The 21,450-nt window shown below is 35.6% G+C and overlaps 1 protein-coding gene and 2 pseudogenes across 2 annotated transcripts in view; 2 read left to right on the top strand and 1 right to left on the bottom strand.

Annotated features, from left to right (window-relative positions):
* The window catches only part of PLCL1 (phospholipase C like 1 (inactive)), a 302,941-nt gene that overhangs the window by 68,470 nt on the left and 213,021 nt on the right, over positions 1–21,450 (top strand). The window lies entirely within an intron of this gene.
* On the top strand, positions 1,930–2,048 carry LOC111745129 (annotated as a pseudogene).
* LOC111745147 lies at positions 14,760–14,868 on the bottom strand (annotated as a pseudogene).

Genomic DNA, 21,450 nt, shown 5'->3' with positions numbered 1-21,450 from the left:
AAATGTCTAAATTTCCAGAAGCATACCTTTTGAAGGTTTGCCAATCAGAGTTAGGGCTAGGGAATTTAGATTGCTGGAGCCCCCTGTGGTTTTTCTTCAGAATTATTTCTTTAATAATTTTATTCTAGCTTATAAGCTCCCTGAGGGCAGGGACTGTGCTTATGTCTGTGGTATCTCTGACTCCTAACACATTTCTTGGGATATAGTAAATGCTCACTATATCTTCTCTGATTGACAAGTAATTGGGTGATCAGCCACTAAAGTTTCTGTTGCTCAGATATGTAGGTCTCAGCATCCTGTGAAGAAACCCTGTGACCTTAGGTGAGACAGAGGTTCACTCAACAACCATACAAATAAATGTAAAATTCTTGTCTCATTAATCAGATTTTCTCTCTTTTATAGGGGGACAGCCCTATTAGTTTTGCGAGCAGAGCACAGTTTGTTAAAAAGCCCATGGTTTTTAACCTTAGGTGGTGTCTCTATTGTCTGAATTCTTCTGCATCTAGTTTAGATTAGCTTCATGGCTTTTGCCATTTACCACTCTGATTGGAAGAAGGAGTATGGCTGTGTGTGTGTGTGTGTGTGTGTGTGTGTTCGAGACTTAGTTTTCACTATGAACTCTGCCACCAACCATATGACTTTGGCAACTCATTTAACCTCTCAGCCTCAGAGTTACTCCTTTCTGGGTATTGTCTTGGTTTTAAAATGCCAAAGTTTGGATTCATAACTGCTGTGGCCCCTTTAAATTCCAGTTGGCAATTTGAGTGTATATATTAGCGTTTCTATTAATCTGTATGCTCCTGGAGGTCAGAGGCTGTCTTACACATTTTTTTCTGCATGTGTGTTTCAGAAAACTTTATCATAGAGAATTTTGAACACATACAAAAGTAGATAGATCAGCTTAATGAGCCCCTAGGAGTCATTATCCAACTCTCACTATTAATCTATCAACTCACGGCCACCCTTGAACCTCAAAGTGAAAAAGACTTGGGCAAAAATGTTCATAGCAGCATTATTTATAATATTTAAAAGTGCAAATGATCCAAATGTCCATTAATAGAATGGATAAATGGAATATTATAGAGTAATGAAAAAGAATAAACTATGGCTATCTGGAACAAAATGGATGATTTTTACAGACATGTTAAGGGAAAGATTATATATTAGGTTGTTTCATTTATATTAGGTTCAAAACCAGGCAAAATGAATCTGTGGAATCAGAGTTCAGGATAGTGGTTAATTTTATGGGAGGATGGGTGATGACTGGAGGGGCGTTAGGGAGGATTCTGGATGCAGGAAATGTTCTGTAACATGATTTAGGTGGTGGTCCTCACTTTGGAAAATTTCATCAAGCTGTCCACTTTAGAGGGTATATTATACTTCAATGAAAAAGTAAAAGAAAAAACCTTCATTTTTTACTTCTTAGGAATACCTAAAGTTTAAGCCAGTTGTCTATCTGACCTTACGAGAAGCAAGACTTGCCTCACTGATCTGATTTTCTCTCTTTTATAGGACAGACCTGATAGCTTGAGGAAGGAGTGATAGATTCATATTTTTATTGCACAAAGGCTTTATTTTTCTGCTTCATGAATAAACTGTGAAACTGGTCAAGATGAACTGCTAGCCATATCTGTTGGTGTTGGGAGCTTTTGAGAACTTATCATTATTATCTTATAAGGGACAAAATTAATAAGTCATGTAAAGGAAAGTCCTGGCTCAGTGTTGGAGTGTGTATTAGAATCCAGAATTACATTAGTGTGGCAAGAGGAATTCAGAATGACATTATGTATATTTAATTGCAAGGTAGTGCATAAGTAGCATTTCAATAGCATAAATACAATAGCATTTTAATACAATAGCAATAAATCTAGGGCCAAATGGATCAGGTAAATACAGTTAAAAATATATTGTCTTTTAAAAAAATGAATAGTCTACAGCCATGCTACCCTGAACAAGCTCGATCCTGTCTGATCTCGGAAGCCAAGCAGGGTAGGGCCTGGTTAGTACTTGGATGGGAGACCACCTAGGAAGACCAAGTGCTGTAGGTGTAAAAAATTTAAAAAAATAAGGGATTGTAGCAGACAAGGTCCTTGCAATCTGCGAGGTCAACCAAGGGTTGCCTCACCTAAAAAACAAACAAATAAACAAACAAACAAAAAAAACCGAATAAAGCAAGCATGTACAATGCAGACATGTAAAGAGTAATCTTTTATATAGGAAATGATTCTTCCTTGTATCAGACTGAGTAGGGCTATTTGGAGTACCATGCACAGAACTGGTGCATGGTACTCCAGAACTGGTCGTTGACATGATTGTGCTATTGGAAACATTTGTGTTTGGTTCCTTCCTTCTTTTTTTCTTTTTCAGTAAAGGATGGTATAGTGCAAAAATATGAACTTTGAATTCAGACTGCCTTTAGTTTAAATCTTGCCTTTATCTCAAGCTGACTGACTTTGGGCAAATAACTTCTCTGATATTTGGTTCCTTAAAATAGATGTTCTAGCTAACTGGGATATTTAATAGGCATATTGCATCTATCTTTACATCGTTGTATCAGTTAGGATTTTGTTTGGCTATATCATTAGAAAACTCAATATAATTGTAAACACACAAGAATTTACTCCACTTAAGGAAGCCCATAGACAGGCAGCCCAGCACTCAAGTGTCTGCTCCCTGAAATGACCTAGCAGAGGAGGTTCTATTTAATTTCTTTCATCTGCTATACTCAGTGTGTGAGTTTCATTTGAAGGTTATCTCACGGTTGCTGGATCTCTCCGGCCGTCTCCTCATTACAGGCAGCAAGAAGGAAGACGGAGCATAGGGGAAAAAAGGTACAACTTCTAGCTGAGTAACTCTCTCTTCTAGTTGTCCTAGAAGTCCTATAAGTACTTTCATTTACTTATTGACCAGAATTTAGCTACATGACCTCACTTAGCAGTAGAAAGAGGCTGAGAAGTGCAGTCTTTTAGCTGGAATAAAAACGGAGTTTGATTACTTAGGATGAAGTGAAAAGTGCATTTTGGGTGGCAACTGGAAGTCTTGGCCACAGTGTTCACAACAGAATACCCCTCTCCTCCTCTCCCTATCTTAGTAAATGGTACCACCACTCACCAGTTAGCTTAGTCTGGGAGTTCATTCACCAATCTTTTCGTTATACCCCATATCCAAATTATCACCAAGTCTCGCAGCTCTTAAATATATCCTGAAATCTGAACCTTTTCTCCATCTCCACTATTAAATCCACAGTTCAAGTCACCATCATCTCTCATCTGGATTATTTCAGTTGCCTTCTGCTTCTTGTCTTGTCTATTTACAGATCATTGCCTGCATAGCAAACAGAATGACTTTCTCAAAAAGTAAGTGAGGTCATACTATTCTTCTGCCGAAACCTCCAATAGCTTCCCATTGCAGTGAATGTAAATGTCACCTTCTTACCTTGTCCTATAAGGCCTTAGCTCCTGCCTCTCTAAACTCACCATCAACCCCTCATCCCCAGGTCCTCATGCTCCAATTACAACAAACACCTTTCTGTCTCTTGATTCTACCAAGTATGTGTTTGTAACCTCAGAGCTCAGGTAGGCCTTCACTGACCACTCAGTTCAAGTTTTTCTTTCTAACCTCATGTCTAAAGTCATCTTATGTCTCACTATCTAATTGTATTTGATTCTGTGCTTGACATATACTTCCACCCATTCCTGCTAGCTAGGCAGAAAATTTGGCCATGTGTTGAATTGACCATGGTGTGGGGGAAAGAAGCACTCTCCTATACCATCAATGGTTAAAACCTCTTTGAAGGGCAATTTTATAATATCTGTTAGAACTAAAAACAATAACTTCATGAGGACAAGGGCCTGTAGCTGCAGTAGGAGTTCAATAATTTTTTGAAAGAATGGTAATTCTGAGGATTGAATTACAAAGTGTCTGACCCCAGTTTTTCCCTCCTCCTTTTTTTCCTTCATGCCCTTCATCCCATATTTAAGTTCTCCTCTGCTAAGATAGTAACACATATCTTTTAAAGTTGAATTCCTCCAACTGGTGCAAATCAGTTCCCGGGGAAATACCTCAGGATTAATGGAGCACATCTTCCTGGAACATCAGTTTTATTTGAAGAATTATGCGAAAAAAGTTTTTCTATCAAAAAAGTATAGACATATTAAAAGTTGAGGACCTTTGACATACCTTCTAGGTCCCTGGGGGACAGAGCTCAGTATCTTTGATGTTAGGGCAATTTACTGGACAGTTCTGAGAGGCTCTGCTTAAAAGTGTTAGCTCCTGGGTGGATATTTGCATTTTAATAGAGAATTCTTAAATTCATCTTGAAGCACCTGTTGAGGAATTTTGCTTATTAGCTCCAGGGAGAAGGTGCTGCGGCAATAAAAAGTCTTCCTGAATTGTAGACTTGTATATTCTCTTCAGTTTGCAAAGTTCTTTTACATACATTATCTTATCTAATTGTACTTTTACATCAGCTAATTTTAGTATAAGCGTGGAAGCTGCCTGGAGCCCACAAGTAACCACTAGGCATACAAAGGATTAAACCTTTCAAACAGTATTAAACTTTAACATAATTGAAATGTAAGTCCCCGTTCCCAAATGAGACTCCTGAATCTTCAGTTCCCTTTTCTATAGGGGAATTCCTTGGGTATCTTTTGAGAAGTATTTTAAACAGGCATCAGCTCTCATCTTAGGGTGTAATCTTGTTGTTTATTTGTTTTCAAATACAAATGAGAAGTGTAAAATACTACTATGCATTTTTTTTTAAGTATAGTGTTTTGCAATGAAGTATAGTGTTCTATTTTTTTGAAGTATGCAAAATTCCCTTAATTACTTCCGATGGATGGACATTTGGGTTGTCTTTAGTGTTTTGCTGTAATAGCAAATGCTCTCGGGAACATCCTTTACATGATAAGCATTTTTTTTCTTTGCTCACATTAATAAAACAAATAATAAATAAATTCCTAGGAGTGGAATTGCCGTCAAAGGCTGTGTGGGTTTAGTTTTTCTAAATATCTTAAAATTGTCCTTCGAGGAGGTTTTAACTGCTTTGTTCACCGATGTTTTAGGAAAGTAACTTTTTCCTACAAGATGGTCAATTCGGCACAACCAATTTTTTAAGTTTTGTTAATAAAATAGTGAGAAAAAAAGGTTTATTTTTTACTTGCAGTTATTCAGTTGACAGAAATTGAACGTTTTTAGTTCAACTATTTCAAAGGTACTTATGATGAATTTTTTGTAAACTTTCTGGTTATCTTTCTTTTCTAATTGTCTATTGAGCTTTCGGTCTTTTATAAAAATTACTAAGGATACATCATATATTAAAAAGCAAATTAACCCTTTTTGCCATATGTGTTTTAAATATTTGTTTCTAAGTAATTGTTTATAAGCAACCATCTCATTTAAATGAGTGAAAGTGTGCTTTATTTGAAATATTAAAGGTTTATGAGCTAGTGTAATATCATAGAGGAAAAGGCCAGAAGGCTGAGTCACAGATCTGGTGCTTTCTATCCTTATGACTTTGGGCAATTACTTAATGTCAAAGAGTCTCAGTTTCTTCAACGATAGAGTGAGAATGATATAATACTTCCCCATAGATTTAGTAACATTATGCATGTGAAAGTACTCTATAAATAGCATTAAGTAAGTATTAGTTTTTATTACTGATTTGATAACTGAGCTGTCTTGTACATTGGAATGTAATACGTTGGGAAATTGGAATTTCTGCCTTCAGTTATTTTTTGGAAAACAAAACTAATTATAATTATATCTCAGGTATTTTTCTCATGATTCCTGCTGATTCAGTAGTTAGGAAACAAATTTTTTCTAGTCATGGGAATAGAAAAGAAAAGGTACAGTTTAATAATGCTAATGAAAATAAAGGGTGCTACTAATACTGAAAAGTGAAATACTCATTTTAAAATGGTAGAATTGTATCTTTTTTCAAAATTTTAGTGGGAAAAATCTGTTAAAATGCAGTTCTTTTATTTACAGCTTTCATAGATTATAAAAATACAATATTTCAGGTTGTAAATGTGTGGAAAGAATGTGTAGAGTTAGAGCTTTAAAAATTTTTGATTTGGAAAGAACCCAGACATCATCCGGCCCAATGCCCGTTTTTTATAGATGAGGAAGCCAGAGATTCCAAGAATCAAAATAACTTGAGTCATGTGGTCATTGCAGAACAAAAGGGAAGAACCCATTCTGTCCCCTTTCTGCCGGCTTAGAGCCCCTTTCACCACTCTGTGACATTTTGGATGCATAGATTGGATGTCTGCATGTTTGGGGTTTATGGCAATAGCTATCCTTCTAAACTTGTCAAATAAGCAGCCATGTTGTTTGAACTTAGGGGTCAATAAATTATAGTTAAATTTTGCTTTTTTGGGGAAAGATTATTTTGAGCTAGGTAAAAAATGGCTTTAAAATTATTATATTTCAGTTTATACTGAATTTTAATATTCTAGCAAGCCTTTTAAAATTCTTTTTTCTCTATTTACTTTATGTTTTCATAAAGGATAATTCATTTTAGAATTTGAGTAGGAAATGTGCTCAAGTTATTAAGCTATAACAATACATATTTTTCTGTTGATATTATTCAAGTGGAATATGTATTTATAACATTAAAAATGGATCCAAACTGTAATAAAATCCTACCAGTGACTAATAAAATGATTTCTATTTTTTCTCCTTGCAAATCTGAGTTTTGTTTTAGGTTGAATGTTGATATTAGTGAAAAAATTCCAGATTGATAGGTTCTTCCTGTTGTTGGTGTGATTTTAATTTATTTTAGTTATTTTTTTCTTCAGATCATCTTGATTTCATGTAAAATATTAATCAAAATGAATTTTGCTTGTAGAGTTTTCTTATTGTAGAAGAAAAAAGGCTGGAGCATCTCTCCAACCCACCCTTGTAAGAGAAGCAAGGCCCTAATTTGGTGATATAACTGAAAGTCATTGTTATTAGCTAGCACATCCAGTTTTGGTGTCATGGTAAATCGAGTAAAACACAATATTTAACAAATTCATCTTGGACAGCGAAATGAGATGAAGTTGGAAGCTGATTTTTGTAAGTGAAAAAATTGACAATAGATAGTTTCTTTTTGCTGAGACAAATTGATATTCTCAAAATTGTTTCCACTGGAATCCACAGTTTTTATTAGAAAAGTGCTGTGTAAAAAGATATTAAAAGACATTTAGATATTTTTCTAAAACCCAGACAATAGGAGGAACGTTGGTAAGAGCTGGTTGCTAAGGATGACCTATTTCCTACTTTCTCCTTCTTCTTAGCAACAACATCACCAACCTTTGGATCATTGCCAACCTTTGGTAATCCTTGTCCTTGGAAGCTGAATAAGTGAAGCCATTATTTACTATAACAACATTCGTTCCATAAGCATTTAAAATAGGAGTAGCTTTAAAATTAAAAAAAAAAGTTTTATATGCTATTGTAAAAAATTCAAATAATAGAAGAGAATAATGTCGTTTCTAATACCACTACTCAGAGATAACCACTGTTAAAATTTTAGTGTATATTCTTCAAGATCACTTTATTCTTATGTTTGCAATTCGCTTTTTTTTTTTGCTATATATATTCTGAGTATACTTCCAATTAATAGGCAATGTCATCATTTTTAATGAGTGCATAGCCTTCTACTGGATGGTTGTATTGTTATTAATTTAGATAGTTCTCAAATGATTGAGTTTAAGGTTGTTTCAGTTTCTTTTTTCTTGGTATAACCAAAGCTGTAGTAAATCAGCAAATGTTGAACACTTTCTTTGCCAGACAATGTGCTAGATGTTGGGGATACAAGGATACATAGTACACACTTTCTGCATTCAGGGACTCAAAGGAGAAATTGGCATGGAAACATCTAGTAATTGAAATACTGTGTGATATGGGCAACAATAGAGCTTTACATGGGGCTAGTCTTCGCACTCCCCTCTGCTTGGGAGCATCTAGAGAAAATTGACGAAAGATGAGAGACAATCTAAAAGGAAGGACAGTTATTTTCGAAGAATCACCTGGGAGAGCTGGTTAAGATTGCTCCTTCCCAGTTTTATTCCTCAGAGAACATGATTCAGAAGGTCAAAGGTGGGGCCCCAGGTGGTTCTGTTCTGTTGCAGGTGGTCTGCTCTTTACACTTTGAGAAACAGGCATAGAGCACATGGAGAGGCTAGGGTAGAACACTGAATTGGAAAGGGGGTTGCTGCCAGATGATGGACTTTGCCTATCAAACTAAGGACTTTAAATTTTATTTGATAGGTGACAGGAAGTCATTGAAGGTTTTGAGTGTCATTATTAGAACTGTGTTTTAGTTACACTAATCTGACAGGCAGAGTATTATGGAAGTGTTGTCCTTGCTTCTTGTGTAGAGGTTATTTTTAGCAATAGTAAATCAGTATTAAATGCTGGCCAGGCAAGGATCAGTGCTTCTCAAACTTTACTGTGCCTATGAATCACCTGAAATCTTGTTAACATATAGATTCCTATTCAGTAGGCCTTGGTGATGGAGATGGGCACTGACATTCTGCTTTTCTAACAAGTTCCCAGGTGATGTTGACAGCCATGCTCTGTGAACTACACTAGCATAGAATATGTGTTAGTAGTGGGTTTTCAATTAAGTGAGGATTTCATTTTATTCCTTACATGTGAATGTGCCCTGTAATCTTAGGACTTTAGTAAGTTCCTTTTGCAATTTGTTACGGTAATAGCTCCAACGAAGTTATATTCCAGTTGACCCCTTTCTCTGTGCAAGTAACATCCTGTTTACTCATGATTTACTATGTGAAAACTTCAATGCAGAGCCATTCAATATATATATGTAATGCAGAGCCAATTTTTGATTTAAATTGTAAGCCTTTTCAAAGAACTAGAAAATACTATTGAACTTTCACAGAATAAGAGGTTTGAAGTTGGTTAATTGTGTTGAGTCACAAAGCCACCATTGCTTATTTCTTGGTATAGTTATTCCTTAACCAAGTAAAACCAATGAAAATTAGGATTTAGAATATCTATAACTTTAGAGTACCTCTTTTGTTTGCCTTAACTACACTTATTCTGTCTCTCACTGGATTTGAACCCCTTCTGATGTACAGATTCTGTACTGGCTACAGAGATAGCATAAATATCATATAGGGAAAAACAATGAAAACATTCATTAAATAGTATCTTGTTTATTGTTCTTCAGTAATCTCAGTGCTGTATTATATTTACTGTAGGATTTGTGGGTGGGAGAGGAGGCAACTAAATATATACACTGAGCATATAGCTTTTACATTTGAACTAAAATGATTTGTCTAAAGTCAACAGCAAATCATTGTCAATGTATGATTTAGAGTCCAGTGTATTATTTCATCTCAGCACGTAAAACTCAAAGTAAGTTATGTGCTTAAATGTTCTAGGTTAGCTAGGATTTAAGTGGATACTTGACCAATGACATTGTATTCATCAGGGAAATGTTCAAATTCAAGCAGCAGAAAGCTTGACTTAAAGTGGCTTAAATACATACAAGTTTTTATATAACTAGACATCTGGAGGTAGACGATTGGTACTGGTTCTGCTGTCAGCGACCTAAGCTCTTTCTAGTACTCTGCCATTCATCTTTTTGTTTGTCTCCTCATTGTTGCAAGATGGCTGCCCCAGATTTGGGCAGAAAGGGAATGGAATGTATGTATAATTGGGGGGATGCTAGTTTTATCTGTCCCTCTTACCAGGAAAACAAAAAGCTGCCTAGAAATTCTAGCAGTTGACTTCTATTTAAGTTGTCTTGGCCAGAGAATTGACACATGTCTCTGAGTCCCCTCTCTCCTCTCCACACCTTACAAAAGAGGCAAGGAAAGTCAATATTTGTCAACCTTATAAGTAAGCTTTGTCAACCTTATATTATAAGGAGAGGTAGGCAAGGGAGAAAGATGGTTGGCAATGAGTGTTGAGTGAGCCAGCTTAGAGTGTCTGTCACAGTCTTACTGTAATTCTACTTGGAGAAAACAGGATTGGATAAACGTTGAGTGGACATACCTCTACAACTCCTATTTTGATTGGTGAAACTACATTTGGGGGTGGAGTGAGAGGCTGGGTTGTTTGTCTTTCGCTTAGTATGTACTTTTTTGTTAGTATATCTATTTCATGAGATTATTTGTGAGATATATATGCAACATTATGTCAATATGTTACAGGTGATGATTTATATACTTCATCATCCTTTATAACCATCCATTTTTCTCCATGCTTGTACATTAGTATATAATAGGAATTAATATGTTTGCTGTCTCTAAGAATGGTTGTGTAGGGTCAGCAGGCCTTGAATTGTGTAAGTGTTTGCATAAGGCTGAGCATTTTTATGAAGAAGCACAGGCCTATTTAAGTTGTAGCAAAGTAATGACACATACTACTTTTCCCAGGTTAGTGGAGTAGGAAGAGAAGTTTTGGAGTCAGACTTGTGTTGTAGTTCTGGATCACCTCCTGAGCCACAGTCTCCTCATTTTTCAAGGGAGGGTAATGGTGTTCACCTCAGGGCTGTGAGCATTCGTGACCTGACACGTATGATTGGCAGCATGGCAGAGCTGGAGTTGGAGAAGGTGTTTGCTGTGTTCCCCTGTCTCCCCTACAACACCCTGGCTTCCTTAACTTGGAAGCAGTTTATCTATTTCCCTTGATAAAAAGCTTTAGTTTTTATTTCTCACAGAGAGGGGAAGTAATTTAAAAATTTTGGCCCATTAGACTTCCCTTCTGATTAAATACACAGCAATTTTGTCTAATGAAAAAAAGACAAATACCTAATTTAATAATCATTCACTTATCACATTTGGAGAAAGGATAGTCTCCCCTTGGATAAAAGTGCTCTGTTGAGTCATCTTGAGTCAGAGAAAATAAAAAGTGCCTTTCTAAGATCATATCAAAAGAGAAACACCAATTTGGCCATGCGAATCTAAAAGAAGAATATAGATAAATCAAAGATCATTAAAATTTTTCTTTTTGTTGTATATCTTTCATATATATGTAAACAAATTTTCTTATATAGAAATTCATGTAATTTTTAATGAATTCAATAAGGGCTGCTTTCTGAGACAGTTTGGTTTTGTGATATTTATAAAGCAGATTGTAAAATATAATTAAATGCTACCATCCCTTTGGTTTGCTAGCTCCAATGAGTACTTTAGAAAATTTCATTAGATTTACTTTAAGCAGTATACTTTGGGAACATTATTTTGCACAAGTTTGGTAAACAACCTAGAAGCACATCAATAATAAGTTAGATCTCGTCAGACAAAGGCCATTCATATTTATTTGGTAGAAGCAAAGTTTAGAACTTTGCAGTTTGGTGTCAGAATGATTATGAGAACCAAAATTAGTGTGTGAAATATGGGCCTCGAGTGAGAAGGCTTGAAGGGGAATGAAACACATCGGTGAAACTCTAAAGCATAGTGTTTTTAAGGCTTAATGGTACCATAGCCAGCAATTCCTATTGAACTGATCAGGATACTGTCACATATAATTAATTTCTTTTTTTTGTTTTGGTAATCGCTGTCCTCATTCATAGATTATATATCACTCTTTGTTTTAATGGCCAAAATACTTTTCTGAAATGGCTCGCTGAAATTAGAATTATATATCCGAGGAACAGAAGAAATTAAACTAGGTCTCAAAAAAAATAAAAAGTGGAATCTATGACTTTGACCTTGTTTGTTCCTGGCTTTCACTGAACCAAATGAGGCAGATTGTAAACTGTACACTAGTGGAGGCATTTGTGTTCTGCTCATACTTTGAATTTTAAATTGTCAGAGATTATTTTTATCTGGTATAATAATATACACCAAAATTAATACAAGTGTAATGTACACTTTTAAAACTCTTAAACAAATTTTAAAAACCTTCACTATGGGATATGTCAGATATATGCATAAATAAGTAGGCTAGTATAAATAAAAAGTAAAAAGAATCATACAGTGAACCCTCATGGCCTACTTTGTTTTGTATTCTCCTTCTACTTCCCTCTTCTCCGGTATGGATTATTTCGAAGTGTATCTTATCATTTTATCCATAAATATTTCAGTATATGACTCTAAAGGATAACTATCCCTAATATTAAACAGTTTGAAATGGATTTTTTATATGGTAGAAGTGTAAAATATGAGAATGGCACTCAATATTAGGCATATTAAATTGCACATCCATATGTTTTTCACACCTCTTTGTTTTCAAGCTCATTTTCTGCAAACCATCACTTTTCCTGCTTAATGTTTGATGGTCTTTGTTTACACATAATTTAGTTAAAACAGCTTTACATTTGTTTTCCTTTTACGTGACTTTTTTTTTTTTTTCAGGTAGAAATTTTTATCTCTGCTGAATAAATAGTTGATCTTGTTTTACATAGAAATATTATCTTTGAGAACAGTTCCACGCGGCCTCTGATACTCTTCAACAGTGATCTTCTGCCTTGAAACCACCCACTTTGAGAGCGGATGGAAAGAAGATAAAAACCCCTAAATTTAAGATTTGGGATTTAAGACAGACATGCCATTTTAATTTGGAAAACTGTATATTATTTTTAGTATTTTCTGATTAAGCTATAGAGTACAGTTGAACATTTTCATAATGATGCTTTGGGGACAGGACTATGACCCATTTAGAAAAAAATAATTTTGTGATATGTAGTATCTAATTGTTCTGTATTAGAGGATTTGACTTGACATGGCTTTGCAGGTTAATGTATAATGATATGTTATAATGAAGTTTTATTTTTTGAAAAAGAGAATAGAGGCAATATAGAGTATTTATGGTTCAAAATGTGATTTCTGGGGTCAAACTGCTGAGGGTTTGAGTACCTGCTCTGCCAATTAATAGCCATGTAGTCTTGCCAAGTCACATAATTTTTCAAAACCTTAGTTTCCTTATCAGTAATATCAGGATAATAAGAGTATTTACCTCCTATATATTTTTTGATATGAATTAAACGAGATAAAAACAAAAATTATCATTAATTTTGGCTTAGATGCAATAGAGATATTTATTATGAAACATTTTGTTAAATGTTGTAAGTACATGTTTAATGACCTAAAACATAAGGATTGTTGGTTTCTGGATGTCAGGCGAATGTGCATTATAAGTTTAAAAGTATTAAGAGGCAAATTTGTTATGCTGAGTTCTGGTAGCTACTAAATATTTTTTCTTTGTCAGAAGTGGCCCTCGTTTACCTTAAGTCCCCTTGGGATTCATTTCAGAAGCTCTTAAACATGTTCCTATTTTGGGTTTGTGCCATGTGTCATGATAATTAGTTCAGTGGGTTCACTATCTATATGTTAAGCAGCTAGGCACTTAAGCTGAAAAGGCTTGTGTACCCTTTGAGGGGCTACAGCTTAGCAGCAGTATTCTGGCATTTGCTTCCTTGGGGACTAAGCTCTTTCTGGTTCACAGGGCTTGATATCCTACCATGAACTCCATGACTTTAATTAGGTTGAATTTCAATTGTTGGCTGGTGTCCTTGGGGCCTTTAGCCTTAGCTTTGCCGTGGGATAAGTTGCCAGGCCCAAGGATGTTGACAGATAAGAGGACAGGAACACACTGAAACAGGAGCAGTATTGAAATGGAAATTGGAGAGATACCTACCTGCTTCTGGAGTTGTCAGATCCCATTCTTAGGTTCTGTGAACTTATATCTCATCACTAAGTGTACTTTGTTTTATTTTTGTCAGGTTGGCATTTCACACTCCAGAGATGCTTAATGTGTCATTTGCAAAATTTGAAACATCAGATTACTCAGCCTCTTCTAGTCCATTTATAAAATATACAGAGAGGCTGATATTGGCATCACTCCAAGAACCCTCATGTTTTTACCCTTTTTCCATCTGAGAAGTACCTGTTCATGCTTAACTTTGTGCTCTGTTCCTGTTCCAGGTTCCTGATAGAACATTTCCTATAATATCATAATTTATTAAAATGAGATTTGTGTGTGTGTGTGTGTGTGTGTGTGTGTGTGTGTTTCCTTGTTTTCTTGTTCTTTGACTCAAACATCCTGGGTTCAAATCTGAACTCTGGAAATTACAAATTGGTCACGTTCACCTTTCTCAGTCTGTTTCCTCAGTTCCAACATAAGGATAGTAATAGTACCTACTTTATAAAGTTGTGCATATTGCATACTACACTGCAAAGTGTTCAGAAGTGCCTGGCATTTCTTAAGGACTCAAAATATTACTAGTTGTGTTACTGTCATCTCCACACCAACATATCCTCCCTTTGACCAAAAACGCAGCATATTTCTATCTCCTTTTTTGTCATATTTCTATTTATTCTTTGATATTTATTGAGTGTCTAGTAGACAACTCAAGTAGTGTTTTCTAAGCACTAGGAATAGAGTGTTGAGCAAGAGTCTCCACTGAAATCTTGCTTTGCTTCTACTGGTTTCATAAAATTGTATCGGCAAAAATTTCCCATGACCATTTTTCCAAGTCTAAAGGATACTTTGGTTTTGCTCTTATTTAATGCTTTGTAATATTTGGAATTGTTAATTATTCCTTTCTTTAAACTCTCTCTTTCCTTGAATGCTCTAATACAACGCTTTATTTTGATTTTCTTCCTAACTTTCAGACTGATTTCTCTGATCATTGACCTTCCTTCCTTCCTTCCCTCCTTCCCTCCTTCCCTCCCTCTTTCCTTCCTTCCTTCCTTCTTTCCTTCCTTCCTTCCTCCCTCTCTCCCTCCCTCCCTCCCTCCCTCCCTCCCTCCCTCCCTCCCTCCCTCCTTCCTTCCTTCCTTCTTCTTTCTTTCTTAAGCCTACGGCACCTGGTTGTCTCCCATCCAAATACTAACCAGGCCCGACCCTGCTTAGCTTCCGAAATCAGATGAGATCGGGCATGTTCAGGGTGGCATGGCCGTAGACAAAGTTTCTGTTTCTGATCCATTTTTTTCTCCCCTATTCTTCTTATTGTAAACTGATGTTCTGTATGTCAAATCCAGTGTGCTCTTGTGCTCTTTTGACCTCAATAGAATTATTTAAAAAAAGTTTTTTAACAAGTTGTCAACTTATAAAAACAGATTTCATATAACAACTTGAATTTCCCTTGCTCTTGAAAAAAACACGTCTCATTTTTTCCCGATAGGTTCTAGTACTAATTACATGCTATGAGATCAACATGTATTTCTTTACACCTGATGTTCAAAATTGAACTCATTATAAATTTTATTTTTGTCTTTTCCAGTCTAGTTATTAGAATGCTATTTACTGAGCCACGCAAGTCAAGGCTTGATGAGTGAGAAGTCTGTGGCAGAATCCACATCACCTAATTAGGCCTTCCCACTTCACCTTACTGTCCATGGCTCCTGGGGTCTTCTCATTACCTTTACCCGCTGCCCTGCACCATGGGATTCGCACTGGCTAAACTCTAGCTCTCTGACATGCTTCTTATTTTAAATGCCAACTTCTTTGTTTTGGCTATCATTTTAGTAATCTCCACCTTCATTTGATTCCTTTAAGAATCACTTATTATTTCAACAAATATTTACTGAGTATTTAATAAACAGCTCAGGTACTGTTTTCTAGGCACTGAGGATAACGTGTTGAACAAAACAGAGCCTCTGTTCTCATGGGGCTTATGTTCTAAGGAGGAGAAAGATGATACATAAATAAGTGTAATGTTAGTAGTGACAAGTATGGTGAAGAAGTCTTAGATATGTATCTAGTAATTTATACAAATTTAGGTTGTCATTTCATTTACTTAGACTAAGGTGAAGAATAAGCAAAAGGCTTTGGAGGAACTGAATTACTATTGCACAAAGTCATTTGTCACATCAAGGATTTTTTAGGGCCAGGATCTGGTTTCGTCCATCTGGAACTATCTGAATGCCTACTGGTATTCAGCCATAATTAATTCAAGGGGAATAGTATAGTTTGGATTATTTTACATTTTATAAGGCTATTTCTATTGAGAAAGTAATTTAAAAAAGTAGAAAGTTTGTGAGCCTTAATTAAATGAAGTCTTCAGCTGGTATAATTTAATAGCTATAGAATTTGCTCTTCTTTGACTAGACCGAGCAGGTTCCTCTCTCAGAGGCTTAGCATTTAAACTCTTTCTCCTACGAATGTTCTTCCAGAGTTTTGTCGGGCTTGCTCCCTTACTTCATTCTTCACCATGTTGCCCAAAATAGTGCTCTCCCCATAATACTTTTTAGTCCCTTACTCTGCTTTGATTTTTTTTTTTTATAGCACTTAAACCTCCTGAAAAACATGTCTGTGATTTGTCTCTCCTACTAAAATGACAGCTCCCTGAAAACAGGAATTTGTGTGTTTTGATCACTGCTATATTCCTAGCACCTGGAATAGTGAATGGCATGTAGTAAGTGGTCAATAAATATTCACTAATTGAATAAATCAATGCAAAAGAATTTACTGACTTTGTTGAGGAAATGTTTTCGAACATATTAAGTAGAACAGATTAAATTCTAAGTTTAGATGAAATGGAGCTAAAAATCACGATTGCTTTCATAAGAGAAGTGAGGCAAGTAATGATAAACATTAAGTGGAATGTACTCTTGGAGGAAATAAAATAAATCTTAATTGGAGAAACTAAGAAAAGAATAATAGAAAGGAATGAAGAAGACAATTTAATATTATTATTTGAATACATAGTCCAAGAGTATAAATATTCAGAAATATTTGAGTGCAGAAGATGCTGAGGCTCTCACAAGTGCATGAAAGAACAAACAGTCCTTGGACCTTGGGATTATTGTCTAATTTAGCCCTGGTATAAAATCCCTGAAGAATCTGGGCAAGATAAATTGAGAGATCAGCATCTCATTTCAGTTTTTATTACTACCTCTTACTTTCCTGTGTTCTTATTGGTAAGTTTTTATTTTCCACTCAACTAATATTGGTTGCTTACAAAGTGAATGGGTTGCCATAGGTAACTTTTTTTTTAAAAACAGGAAGAAAGCTTAATTTCTGACAACCAGGAAAACCAAAGGGCTTTTCTAGAGGATGCTTCCTTGAAGTCGAAAAAGAAATTTTCTATATCTACAATGATGTTTCTCCAAAGATTGTAAGCATTCTTTTTTTTTTTTAACCCCTCCATTGCCAACCTCTCTCTTACTCAACTTTACCAGCTAGGATTTTTCAAAAAACATCTCAAATATCTTGGACTATGAATTCAAATAATAATATTAAATTGTCTTCCTCATTCCTTTCTATTATTCTTTTCTTAGTTTCTCCAATTAAGATTTATTTTATTTCCTCCAAGAGTACATTCCACTTAATGTTAATCATTCCTTGCCTCACTAGAGAAACAGAAAGAATGGCTTAGATACATGCACATTGAAAAGTATTGTCTTTTGAGATTGAATCTGTGACTAACTGGTAATATATTCAATAATAAAGATACATATTTCTACAGAGTATCCCTTTCATGGTAGGGACTGCAGACAATAGAAGTTAAGCTTTCACTAATCAGAATCTGGAATCAGTATGAGGAGACTTCCAATCTATTTTAATTCATTACTCAGTACAGGTTGAATGCTTTTAAGTGTGAGACTTTATAAGGTAGTTGAATATCTTATTATACAAAGTTGAGTTAAAAAAAAGTTTATAATTTATCAGAAAGAATTAAGCAAAGACATGATCACTGAAATACAGGTTAGTACTATAATAAAATGAATAAAATAAAATGAATAAAATGAATAAATAAATGAATAAAATAAAAACCAATGAGGTGCATAAGACAGAGAGATTGCTCCTAGTCAAGATTCAGAAATGGCAAGAGGCAGGAAGTGGCATCTGTGTTGGATCTTGAATAAGGTTTTCTGATGACTGGAATGGCAACCCTTATGAACAGAGGCAGGGAGGTGGAAAATTATGGGCCACATTAAAGCAACAGCAATGTTCCAGAAGAGGCAGAAGGGGAAAAGTCAAGAACCAGGGTGGAAAACTTACTTGTGCTAAGAAGGAAGGATACTTTCAATTTAGAGAGAAAAGGAAACAAAGACCTACAGGCAAATAGAGCAATTTGAGATAGAGGGGTAGAGGGGATTTTTTTTCATAGCTTCAAGCTCATTGGATTAGGGGGCAAGGTAATCTGTTATGAAGAGGGGGATGGAAGTTATCTTCAGATCCACTTATTCCAAGAACTTTACTTCAGAGACATATGTCTTGAGAGTTTATGGCCTTGTCTAAGATGACAGTTTGAAACAGGAAACTAGAATCCAGGTCCTGTGATTTTAGCTCCAAATGTTCTTTCTTGGCAAAAGTCAAAATCTCCCATAGACCTGTATAACAAAAATAATTTTCTAAGTTAAACATTTCTCATTAAATAAATAATTTTGAACTGTAAACATGATAATGCAGGCTATAAAACAAATCAGATGAATCCTTATAAACGTCTCTTTTTAGAGGAAAAAAGAGATTTATTGTTTTCAACTGAAAAACCACAGTGGAAGCACTGTGTGTGTTAACAACAGTGTCCTGGCTGCGGCTCAGGAGACTATTGGTATCCACTGAGGGGCCTTCCTTACTCTCACACTGGTTTTGTAGGCCAGCTGTCCTGGTACAACCGAAGAAGAGAACTCTGGGTCTGCCGCTCTTGTGGATCTATAGGCCCTGGAATGGATACTTCCAGTGTTAATTTTGATTAATTTCATAGATTTTGCATAATTGGAAGTTGGACATTTAAAATGGTTTCTCATCATTTATGCCATTTGATCATCGAAGGATGAGTGTTGGACTTCAGGAGGCATGGCAAGTTTAGGCGGGCAGCTGTCAATCTCAAGTGTGACTAACATCACATCATTGGTGTCGCATGAGGGTTTAAAAGACACAAGGAGTTGAGGTTATGGAAGAACAAGTTTGGGTAGACAGTATATCCCTGTTCTTTATCTCTGGCAGAGTTAGCTCCAATAGTTTTGTAGGCTGAAGGATTGTTTACATAGATGTAAAAGAATGGACTTACTGGGATAAGACCTATCACCTTTGGCCTTTAGAAATGGCAAATACCAAGCTTTTCTCTGTACACACACGTGTGTGCTAAGGGACTGGAAATTTCCTTGAGATAATGCTTGGGCCAGCATATGGGGAAACATTGGATTAAGTCTTGGGAATTAACCTTTCTGATTCTAAGTGATTCTAAATTAACTTTTCTGATTCTAAATTTCAGGTTCTGATATTTCCCAACCAGGACTTCAATTATGAGATTTAATTTTAGAGACAGACCTTAGTATCTAGGGTAGGAGATTGCCAACTCTGCATTTGTGCTCACTATTGATCTAGAGGGAGCTACATTTTGCACAAAATTTGTATTTAATATCTGTTGACATGGTTCATGAGATTTTACAGGCTGTGGGACAGTTAACCTAAACAAACCACTTATGAAAAGTACCAAAAAGAAATTTTGGTTCAGTGATGGGCCAACTGGTATTAGCATGTGTCGGTACCATTTTTTTTTTTTTTTAATTTCAGTCTTTGTTAGTTAGGAGTCATAATAATTCTCTAGCTCAGGACTGGGAATCTTTTCTTAAAGAACCAGATAGTAAATATTTTAGGATTTACAGACAAAATGGTCTCTATTCCAAGTACTTAACTGTAGCTACTGTTTTGACACAAAAGCAACTGCAAACAATATGCAGTCAAAGGAGCTTGCTTATGCTCCAATAAATCTTCATTTATAAAAGCAAGTGGTGAGCCATAGTTTGGAGACTTCTGGTCCAATGACTGTATTTTGCTAACTCCTAGAGAAATGTGTGGCTAAAAGTTACACAATGTCCGACTTGGGACAAATATCTAGGTATCTTTCTTTCTACTCCTTTAAAAATTAAAAAAATTGTTTTAATTGTTAAATAATTGCAAAAGAATATTTATTTGGTATATAGAAGGTATAAGAAATACCAGTGAAACGAACACCTGTGTAATCATCACAGTCAGTTAAAGAAGGAACATTACTATTTCCTTTGAAGCTGTGCTGTGTCCCTACCCGGTCCCTTCCTCTTCTCTCCAACCCACAAATATCTATTGACCTGCCTGAATTTTGGGTTCATTATTCCCTTGTTTTTCTTCATGGTTTCACCCCAGTGTATTCATATTCTTCTTGTAGAATATAAGTTGTTTAAAAGTTATTCTTAGATGATTTTTATTTCATTTCCCTGGTATTAGAAAGTTTAGAAAAAGATGGGCCAAATTTTGCTTAGTGAATAGTTGCATATCTCTCTTTTGATTTACTCGTGGCAACATGCTGAGAAGGTCTGGGAAGCCAGAGTAGAGTGATCACAGTATCTGACTTTAATTCACTTCATAGCCTATTCTTAGGTTCTCATGCCAGAGCAGAGAATGTCATGGGCTGATAGACAAGTGTAGGAGTTTAGTGGCTTTCTACTCCCACCCCTCTTCCTGAGGAAATTGCTGTGGTAAATCAGGGCTGTTTCTAGGAATGGCAATATCTACTGGTCTGACAGTGATTTTATCTTTGAACGAAATGTATCCGATAGTGCTATAACTTTTCCAAGTTATATTAATTGGAGAAAAGTTTTCAAAGAAAAATTTCGTTTGTGGCATATAATAAAAAGGTCAATTTCAAACACATTTGGTCAACAGTTAAAAACATAACTATTTGTGAATATTAGATATGTGAATATTAGATATTAGAATACGATTTAGATGGATATATTTCCTTGCTTTCTAGGTACAGAAACTTCTCGAGAATCTAATTTTTAGGATGTGCCTTTGGCGACTGGATATGGAAAGTATTTTGTGATCTACTGACAAATGCTCCATTTTTTTTCATACACCTGTAGATTGTTCCCCAGGATAGTGAAAGTCTGAGCTTATCCATCTATATGCTTTCACCTGGTCCCCTCTCTGAGATGACTGGTTTATGGGTTATAATCTCTGACCATGGCATGGGATGAAAAGAACTAGGGTTTCTCCATGAGAGGTTGGTACCATGTTCCAATCTCTCTCTCAATTACCTCGAAATAGTTTTCAGATTTCCATCTCATCTGCAACTGCCCTAGTCTATAATTTTTTATTTCAGTTATGTTGATACCTTTCTATCTGGCCTGCTTGCATCTTTTTTAGTGGTTTTCAGTTCTGGCTGCCCATCAGAATTACCTGAGAGCTTTAAAAAATACTAATGTTTGGTCCATTTTAAAGTGATTTTGACTTAATTTTCTGGGATACATTCTAGGCTTATTAAAATAATATTATGTTTTTAAAAGCTGTCCAGATGAGTTTAATGAATGGTTAAGGTTGAGAGCTAGTGCTCTAATACAAGGGTCATCTGTTTTAACCTATCACCACATGTAACAGAGGGAGATTGGATAGGAGTTGGGGAGTAATCACATGTTTAGGATGAGGAAGAGGGATGTATATAAGATATTTGGGGCTTGTACACTGGGTGAATGATGGTGTCATTTACTGAGATAGCAGAACTAGGCATGGTGCTTAGGAAAGAAAATAATGACTAATTTTTGGACTGATAATTTGAGC

This window comes from Pteropus vampyrus, unplaced genomic scaffold, assembly GCF_000151845.1.
Source record: "Pteropus vampyrus isolate Shadow unplaced genomic scaffold, Pvam_2.0 Scaffold146, whole genome shotgun sequence".
In the NCBI taxonomy this organism is placed as follows: domain Eukaryota; kingdom Metazoa; phylum Chordata; class Mammalia; order Chiroptera; family Pteropodidae; genus Pteropus; species Pteropus vampyrus.
The sequence above is the reverse complement of the archived record's forward strand: the minus strand, read 5'-3'. Positions and strand labels throughout refer to the sequence as shown.